Source organism: Pinus tabuliformis, chromosome 6 (genome assembly GCF_031772625.1).
Source record: "Pinus tabuliformis cultivar Carrire ecotype Pingquan chromosome 6, CPIR1, whole genome shotgun sequence".
In the NCBI taxonomy this organism is placed as follows: Eukaryota; Viridiplantae; Streptophyta; class Pinopsida; order Pinales; family Pinaceae; genus Pinus; species Pinus tabuliformis.
Window position 1 is genome coordinate 1,891,548,314 of NC_142292.1, and position 10,363 is coordinate 1,891,558,676.

Sequence of the window (10,363 nt, forward strand, 5' to 3'; positions counted from 1 at the left end):
TTTGTGTTTATCTTAGAACTTGTTTTTATTGTTTGGACGAAATGATTGGTAATACATCATCTTCTATCTAAGCATTTTAGTGGCAAGACAAAATCTGGTAAAGGAGCAACTTTCCTTCTTTGTTTGCAGAGTAGTCTTAAAATCTTACATTCACATATAGTTGTTGCATTAGGATAGATTTGTATCCCTTGTTATGCATACATAGCTTTGTTAGCTTTTGTGAGTGTGGAGTTTGAAAAGAAAGCAAAAAACTTTGTTTTATTTTTCCTCTGAACCCTGTAGAGATTATTTTTCATCGAAAAACAAAAAGTGCATATGCAAGTAGTTAAGTTTTGTTTAACTTCTTTTGCGTCAAAAAACACCACTAGTTTCATCTCCATTACCTTGTGACTTAAAGAACAGCCTAATAAAATCAAGCGCTTAATTAAAATCCACTAGAACTTTTTGTTTTAGTCATTACACCAACAAGTTTAGGATTTTAGGGCCTTGGATTAGGCGAGTGGAGAGTTAACTCTCCAAGGCCACATAAAACGTCAAACATAAGAGTCTGATTAACGAGAGTAAATCCAATAGCGTTAGGAAGACCAGGAAAGCTCCGGATCTGGGAGTTAAGCACGAGGGTCTGTGAAGACAGGGAAGAGAGATACCCCCTCTCCTACTTGTCCGAACTTACCTCACGACTGTTCCGCCTGGCTTCTGCGACGAGTTGGTACCCATAGTTGCTCTTCCTAGGGAACTACATAGGTGGCTGTGGAGGGGAATCCCGTGGCACCTGAGGTTGACGTTGCATCACTCTCGACAGTACTACTGGAGGGCACCCTTGCGAAGCTTGGGGGCTTGCACCGGCGCAGGCTGTTGTTAGGAGGTCAGCGTAACTTCCTCTGTTACCTTCGCTGATAGGACTGGGCCGTCATTATCCCAGACTATCTTCGGAAGGCCCCTGACTCCGCTTTCTTGTATTTTGGTGTCCGGTCCTCATCACCCGGAGCGGAAATACTTGGAAGTTGTTTGACTGGCTGATATCTTTAGGGACTTTCTAGTGGGTGCTCTTTGCTCCTTGTATATAGTTGGCTTTAGGTATTTTTGTCTAGTCACGTTTGGACTTTGTGGTCTGAGTGACTAGCTTACCACTCTACCGATCTTGGAAGGCTTTAGGGCATTCTTTCGGAAGTTGTGGAGTTGCCTCCTCAAGGGCAAAGGTTTTGATTGCTTATCCATATTCTTTGAAGAGTTATTTCTATATTCCCGCAAGGGAAAGGGTGTTTGGATCAATTTAATATGGCCAGTATTCCTGGGGAAACCAACCAAGGTACCCTTCCAAAAGGGGATCCTTGTGCTTTTCCTTTCTTTGGAAACGTTGGTACTCCCTTGATGGCCACTTTGAATATTCCTGGGTTGAATGTTGGACTACCCGTTTGGCTGTGGTCCACTCCGAATATTCCAAATGCTTTTGAAGCTTCTCAGATGAATGCTTTATTTCAAGGGCATCACATGGGTGCTAATTGTTCATCTTCTGTCAAAGAGAAATCTGGGGTTCCTTCTTCTCCTCCTTCTTGTCACAAGAAATCTAAAAAGAAGAGAAAGAGGAAGTCAAAGAAGAAGAATAATTCTAGCACTTCATCTTCAACCTCTGCAAGTCATGTTGGGGATGAGTCTTCAGCCGCTGCAAGTCATGCTGGGGGCACAAGTCTAGTCACTGCAAGTCACACTAGCACTTCATCCTCAACCTCTGCTAGTCATGTTGGAGATGAGTCTTCAGCCGCTGCAAGTCATGCTGGGGGCATGAGTCTAGTCACTGCGAGTCATACTAGCAAAGAGTCACCGACCTCTGCAAGTCATGTTCAGGACTCTCCGCAAACCACTGCTAGTCATGTTGGCGGAATGGAGGTTGATAAGAAACCTGGACGTAGAAGTTTTAAACCTAAGTTCCCTTGTAAGATATGCAAGGGAGACCATCTTACTCATTTATGCCCTGGTATTCCAGAGGTTCAAAAGATATGGTCCGAGTCTGAAAGTACTTCTGCTCCTAGATCTGATATGGTTTCTCATCAATCCCATCAACCATTGGTTGATAATGTGGTAGAGCCAGTGCAATCGCTGGCCGATTACACTCCTCTTTTGGGGGGTGAAGTGCCTAACAAAAGAGTCTATTTGATCTCTAGTACAGAGTCTTCTAGTATAGGGGGCATTCCGGTTTCTCCAAATGTTCCCCCTCCAAGTTCTAAGAGTGTTTCCTTTGATTGGGATAGTCTTGTTGAGCCTCGTCTTCCTTCCGCTGCACCTTTCCAAATAAAGGTCAGAGTTAATTCCACAAATGTCTATCGATGTATGGTGGATGAAGGATCCTCTACAAGTATTATATCCTCTTTGACTTGGAAAGCTTTGGGTTCCCCAAAGTTGTTGACAGCTCAGAGTCAGTTGTTAGCCTATGATAGAAGGCCTGGTGAATCTATGGGTATTCTTCCTCAATTGCCTATCACTTTAGGTGGGAAGACTGTCTTAATCGATATGATGGTGGTTGATAGCCCTTTAGACTTTAATATGCTACTTGGGCGTGATTATGTCTATGCTATGAATGCTGTGGTGTCTTCACTCTTTCGAGTAATGTGCTTTCCTCATAATGGGAATATTGTCACTATTGATCAGCTTGCATCTGATAATCACCACCCTAATTCGACTTTACTACAGAATGCCCCTTGGTTTGTTCCAAGTGTTCAAGTAGACTCTACCCCGCCACGGGTCAATTATGTGGCATTGAATCCTCAATGTTCAATTGCTTCTAAAAAGGATCCTTTGACTTATTATTCTCCTTCTTGGGACTTGGTCCCGACAGTTGACCAAGAGATTCTTCCTATAGGGACATGGGACCCTTTAATTCCCTCTTTTGATCCTTGTAGTTCTCATGATTTCTCAGATCTTGTTTTTCCTTCACAGGAGGAACTCTTTGAAGCCATGAGTTATGACTACCAAAGGAGCCCTTGGCCTGAGCCCTGCAAGGGGTTTGTTCAGCAGAACTATTATGCGTAAGCCGCAAGGCTGCGTGGTTCCCTGTACCATATTGTATATATGAGGTACGCATTTTCAAGTTTTGTATTCTATAACACAAAGATCTTATATGAAGTTTATATGTGGGATGTATTAACTTCGTGTCTAGTGTTCCTATTTATGTTTACAGAACTTGGAAGATTTCTCCTTTGGAAGTTTATGGTTGGTCCGTTCTGACAGGTATTGGTTCTCGAAACTGGCATATAGGTTAGGTTTTTCCGCCTGCATTGTGCATTTGTCAGTTTCCTTTCCCATTTTGCCTTAGGATCGACCCCACCAAGTTATGGTGCGAAACCTTCTCATTGCTTAGAAGTATCATGACTTGTGTGGTAGAGCCTACCTTATCATGGGTGCCCTAGTTTGTACCTTTTTGTCGCTTGGCACTCATGCTGATTTTTCATCTTTAGGTTCGGGAGTCCTCTGTAGTCCCGCCATGACTTATGCGTTGAAGACTCATTCTTCTTTGCTTCTTCGCTTCGTTCTGGCCTTATACCCTAGAGGCTCCTATGTGTGTTGAGTTGTACTTCTGCATTGCATGTTGACCATTTGCACCTTTTGGCCTATAGCCGGCTTCACTTGGACTCGTGTTTAAGCCAACTTTTGACCATGACGTCTGCAAAATCAACCTTGCATACCCTTGACTTCTGCAGCTTGACATACCCTAATCCGTGGAAGGAACTTACCTCTGAGTGTCACTGACCAGTTTTTCACCTCCCTGCATTGAGCATAGGAACGTTCCTTTCCCAGGAACTAGATCATCTATTTCACCGACACTCGTTCTTTCCACTGTACCATAGCATTCTTTTATTCTTTTTCCGGCTTATCAGAAAAAGACAAAAAAATTAAATATTCCAAAAAGAGTGGGAACAGGGACATTATTTCCATTTATTGTTGGCAGCTAGAGTCAGTCGTGTCGCCCTTGAACAAAGCACTCAAAACAAAGTCTCCTCCGCATGGGTGGGATTTAGTTTGACTTAGGTATGCCATAACCTTGTTATCGAGTCAGTCCTCCCCCGATTGGTTATCTCTTCCAATCATATGGAGGGTTCGTTCATGCCTCCTGCATGACGAACTTATACAGATTCATTATATGCTGCCACATAGTCACATTGAGTCGTACTTTTGTTCAAGGGAAGTTAGCCTGAGTCGGCCTTTCTGCGGTGTCTCTTGACTCATTTTTCAGTCGGCCATCCCTGGTTGTCAGTGTCATGTCTATCATCACATCAGTTATATTGGTCCTTTACTCATGCCGGTTTGAGAAGGTCCCCATTGACTTCTTGCTGGCGGGTCTTGTCCTTATCGACGACGACACATTGCTCTGAGGACGGGCCTAGAGCCGCACCCTGGCCCTATTTTCATTATTGATAGGTTACCTTGTGCTCAGCATCGATCAGTATCATGGGTCTTTGACTGAGTGGCTTCCCTTGTGTTCGACATCAGCATACATTATCACACATTGGGATTCGTGCAGTACCTTGGTTTCCATTTGACCCTATTGGTGGATACCTCGCCTCTGTGTCAGCTTTCATTATTGGTTGGTTCAGAGGGTTTCTGCCGTGCGCTAGCCACATCTTGTGTACGCCGGAAACGTACTTCGGTTGGGTTACTACATCTTTTTCGTCCGATTCCTTCCACATTATTGGCCTACGGGTTACACTCGCACTAGATTGATGGAGGATGCCTTAATGCCTTCCTTCTAGCGGATCTTTCCCTATCGACTCCGACTCATTGCTCTGGGGCAAAGATCTAGAGTCCATTTGGCAGTACCTTGGGGTTTGCAGTCATTAGTGGCAGATTCCTCGCCATCGATAGTGGGAAACCATCATTGTCTCCTGATTGATAGATTCTTACAGGTGTTCGACTTCAGCTCATCTATTCACACTTGTTAGATTGTACTGGGTACCTTGACGCTCATTATCATTATCGGTGAGTAGTCTCGCGTTTGTTAACGGTATACATCAATGACCGGTAATCAAACGATTTCTCACATGGTCGACTTCAGATCATTTATTCCCATGTTGTAGAAATGTACCATGGCGGTCGGTGAAGACCTCAGGTTGTATCAGTATTCATTGGTTCACTTGACAGTTGCTTCTGTTGCTGCTAGTTGATACCACTCCACCTTATATGTTGCAGTCAGTCATGGCGACATTCTATATACTGGCACCTGAGTTTGCAGTGTAGTACCATCCTATTCCATCATGTTCAGTTGGTACCTTTTGGGATCAGTCTTTGATATCAGTGATCCGTTGCATCTTTCAGCATCATTGACAGTTTTATATGTGATATTCAGACATGTACTTACTCATTATGATCAGATGATCCATTATGTATCTTCCAGTCATTCATACTTGTATACTTAGTGGATCCGCTTGTACTTGATATGCGGACATGCTTTACTTTTCCTGAGCATGGGTATGCCCGCCTCAGACAGTGTTTCTTTCTGATCTCCTTTCGGTGGCTTGGCAGGCTGAATTCTGGTGAAGTCCTCCTCGGTTTTTCGGCAGAGCTCCTTTCCTTGTACTTACTTAAAATATTTCGGCCATCATGTTCCCCTTCTGACCTCATACATTAGGGGGCATCTGTTATAGCTCCAAATCTCACTCTTATGGTTTGTGATGCTGCAATTATGGCCTAGGGCAACCCCTCCTTCCAGACCTGGTCCAAAAATTTAAAAAACAGTGTTTTATTCCCTATACGCGACATTGCCCTGAGTTAAACGCGTGTACACGCGGGTATGTTATACCAAACCCGCGTGTATCTATTAAAACACTTAAAAAATAATAAATTCCTCTTTTTCGGGCGGGGATCGCGGGTTTACCTGCTGGATCACCTGTTAGTGCCCGTGGCCCAACTGTTCCCAACTAACTCCTAACTAAAAAACTACTTTGGAGAGGGTATAAAAAGACATCAAAGGGAAGGCCAAGGGGAGAGAGAAAGGAGAGCAAGGTTATTATGCTGAGTTTTTTCCCTTAGACCAGGTCTGAAGTCCTTGGTGCATTCTGCACTTTCCCCCTTTTGCATAGGAAACCCTTGTTTCCATGTGTATTGGTGATCATTCATCCTTGATATCATCATTGAGTAAGACTTGGAAGGAGCTCTTGTTGGAGGCTTGAGGCTGGAACGAATCCGGGAGGAAGCTTGCTTGGAGCCTGCTGAAGGTGTTCAGGTGATATCTTTCTGATATATGTACTTTATTTGCCTTTATATATAAAGAAACGCGTCTTTGTTCCCGAATAATCTTTCTTTATGCTTATGAGATTCTTGTGTTGAATTCTTATGAAAGTGGTTACTTAAAGATTTTTTATAACTAACTTTATAGCATAAAGATGATTTATACATAAGTATCTGTACATGTACTGTTGTGTTCTTTGATTTGTTTGTCTTGCAGGTCAAAGAAAGAAGAAGGGAACTCCAAGAAGGGTTTGGACCCTAAAGGCCTTCTCGAACGTAGGACCTTAGGTACGTACCCTTAACATTAGCATTTGCTTAAAAGTAAAAATGATGGTTGTGTGTGTGTGTTTCTTTGAATAAGCAATTTTCAGTCTGGTAGAGTCTTAGCCCAAAGGACCCTAGGGGTACTTTCCCTTCAACCAATTTTGAAAATTGTTAAATAGTTTCGTTTAAAGGAGCTTCATCCATACCAAATCCCTTGAAATAGAATTGGGTATATAGTTGTCGACTTAGTATGATGATAAAGGATTCACAGTTGTGGAAAAAAATGCATTAGAAATCTTTAGTTATGTAAACAAGGCCTCTTGTCTTGCAGATTTACAGTTGAATGCATTCAAAACATGGATGATTTTGTTAGACTTGTCAATATTCGACAAAAATGTTGTAATTTCATCCATGCTTGAGAACTGTCATACTTATCCAAAAACAATTATGTGCTTGTTATGTCTCTATACTATACCTACATTCCTTGTTTCTGGTATAACATTTTTAAATCAGTCGGTTTTGGTGCTTATCCTTCTATTTATAGGACCTCATATTGCGTCTTGTTGAATAGGGCACAAGGTTGGGGTCAACAAAACTAAATGCAACCTTGTCAGAAGAATAAATAGGCTTGTGTGTTGAAGATCTTTCCAATTACCTATCGACATCAATGTAGTTGTTAGGCCCTACGATCCAACAAATTACATGCTAAATTTTCTCTTAAAACAATCCCAACTTTTGCTTATTTCTTTGAGATGGATGTCCAACTGTATAATATCAACAAAAAATAGGATGCAAACGTGGAGATTTTGTGCAAAGCATATCAAAGCAGTGATCACAAGTTTAAGATCATTGATGGATATCAAGCCATTTATTCTAGATGTATTTGAAACAATGCTTAGATGTCTCCTGGAAGTGCTTCTAACATTATTAGAGCTTACTCATCCTCAACATAAAAAGTACCAAGAAAATGGATAATCAAAGACAGGTAGGAAGAATGTGGGAGATGTCCTTTCTAATGTTTCTCTTATGAGTTGGGGATTTCTGCATGTTCTTTGTAGTAATGTTGAAAAAAACAATGCTACAAAACTATATTTAGTTCTAATTGATATGATCTTAAAAGTTTTCCTGCCACCTAATACCTAGATGCATGTTTTTCAAAATAATATTCCCATGAAATCTGTAATTAGTCAGTTGCGACATGATAGTTGGAGAGATTCAAATCCTATAATATTTAATTTTTGTTTATCTTTAGCATGTGTTAGAGGAGGTGCTAAGATGCTACAGTCTGCTGGGATTTTTTCAAGCTTATCAACATTTAGTTGCATCCTATGAGATGAACTTTCATTAGGCTCCAGAGATAGAGAGGGTCCATTCTCTATGTTGCATAAAGATAGACAGTGTTATGGGTTATGTGATATAGGGCTAGCAGTTGTAACAATGATGGTGAATTCTCTTGGAGAAAATGCTACAAGTTGCAAAACATTATTTTGTGAGTACTTTGAGGCCATCACCCTTGTAGAGAAACATGGTTTTGTGAAAGGAGAAATGCACAAACCCTTAACATAGTTGGAGATTTTATACATTTTCCAGAATTTGTGTTCGTGTTAAACCAATATGTAAAACTCCATTGGATGCATGATGATTTCTGTCTATGTCCAATCGAATTTATATAGACTAGGTGATTCTTCACCTTATTTTCCCTCAAAATAATGAAAACTAGACCCCTGTTTAGCATAAAATCCTTGCATTCATACCCATTTGTGATACCCTGTGCATACCCATTTAACAGGACATCACCAGGGTATTCAGTGTAGCCAAATGGATGTCCAGATATGGTTAAACATCCCTTAAACTTGAGTACTCCTATTACCAGCACACTTGGATATTCTCATGATGCAAGGAATCCCTCAACTATAGTCTATTCATGTGTAAACCATTTTCTAGTAGGGCAATTCACTGCCAGATTATCCGATTGTGCAATATGAAACTACCTCTTTGGCCATGTTCATTTTCTTTCAATGCATTTTCATCGACCATGATGTACCATGCCACATCCTTTATAGTGTTTGTACTTTGCATGTCATTGATCCTTCCAACACCAACTTTCTTTGAGGGACAATATTAACATTAATGTCCTTGCCCTTCCCTTGGCATCTGGAACTAATCACATCAATTTCATCTCCCTGACATGCATTAGAAAGTGCCTTATTGTCATGTAAGCATGTTTGGTCTTGGCCATGACAGATGAATGAAGGTTGTAACCTTATTGACATCGACATGTGTTCCTTCTCCTCAGTTTAATCCATTCATGTCTTCCTGTACTTAGGAGTAGACTCTGAAGGCTCAACAGAGATGGATCAGTCTACTGAGGTCTAGAGAGATCTTCCTTGATGTGTCTTCTGCTCAGATATCTATCATAACAAAGTCAAAGAAACATCAATATGCTATTTAAACATCATCTAGACACTTTTTCTTATTTTGGATGATAGATTCATTGAATTTTGTATGGTTCTTAGAGCTATGCAGAAGGTTGGCAAGTTTACATTATTGTTCAAGAGAGAAGAGTTGTTGTTTTCGTCTATGGGGCGACCAATAAATGAGTGTATTGATGTGTTCTGCCATGGTGCCTAGGGTCAAAAACTTGCCATATTACCTCAAAGAGGACAAAACCATCTTAAAAATTTTAATTCTACATGCTCAAAAGCCTGCATATCAGAAGAAGAAAAGATTTACTACACAGTTTCTATAAGAGCAAAGGATTACTGAGATCAATTAAAATCAGTTTCTTCTAAAGCTTAGGAGTATCAATGAGACAATAGCAAGATTGGAGATAAAACAAGTGGATTTATGATTCTGTGAATACGTGTACGACTAGAAAGCCTCCTTCATCTCTTCTACTTTGCTCCTTACTTCAAATAAAGTAAAAAAGTAGATTATTTTGTTACCTCCTTTTAGAGGTCACTGAAATAGTTTAGAAAATTTTACATCTTGAAACCATTACAATTATAAATTGTGTTGACCAACTATCCAAAAGCTGAAATATAGCTGGGCTTTTGACTAATCATGCAATAACATATATGGACGACATCTCCTCTTCGATATAACAAGCCAAGGCCACTGGTAGCATATCATTGTTCTCCTTCAACAACCAGTAAAGGCCAATTCACAATTTGGAGGGACGGTATCTCTACTATCTGTATCAATCCAATTACATAAGAAGGAGTTTGAAATTTTTTTATGACCTTTTATGGTCTGTAAATATGGTGAAAATTGTTTATTCAAAAGTTGAGACAATTTCACTGAGTAGGTAGAAGATCGTGGGTGTTTTAAAATAGATTATAAGAAATTTTTGGGCCCATTACTATCTCCTTTCATAGGGACATGTCTTTTAATACATTTTCTCCTCTAATGTGTCGGAGTCATTTTGTAACTTGCATTTAGTAATTAGAGTATTGTCTCTCTAGGTAGTGGGAAGTTACATTATTTGTCGAAAATATGGAAGCAATTTTGTCTCTATTTAAAGAACCAACTTCTGTAGGTACATGTCTTTTAGTATGATTTTTCCTCTAATGTGTCTGAGTATTTTTGTAACTCCCATTTAGTAATTAGAGTGTTGTACTTTGAGGTAATTGGAAGTTATGCTAGTCAAAAAAATGGAAGTCGTTTTTAAGAGTGAAGATCAGGATATGTGTTGCATGGTCTGATAATCTTTCCTTAACTTTGCTTGCCCCTTTCCTGTGAAATGGCCCTTCTCCAAAAAATTAGATAAGAATTTATTGAGAGCATAAAAGGAATGGAACAATGGTTGTGGCTTAGCATTCCAATGACCTCACTATTGAATTTCCATCCTATTGGCTAGTATCAGATGCTTTTTAAGTGC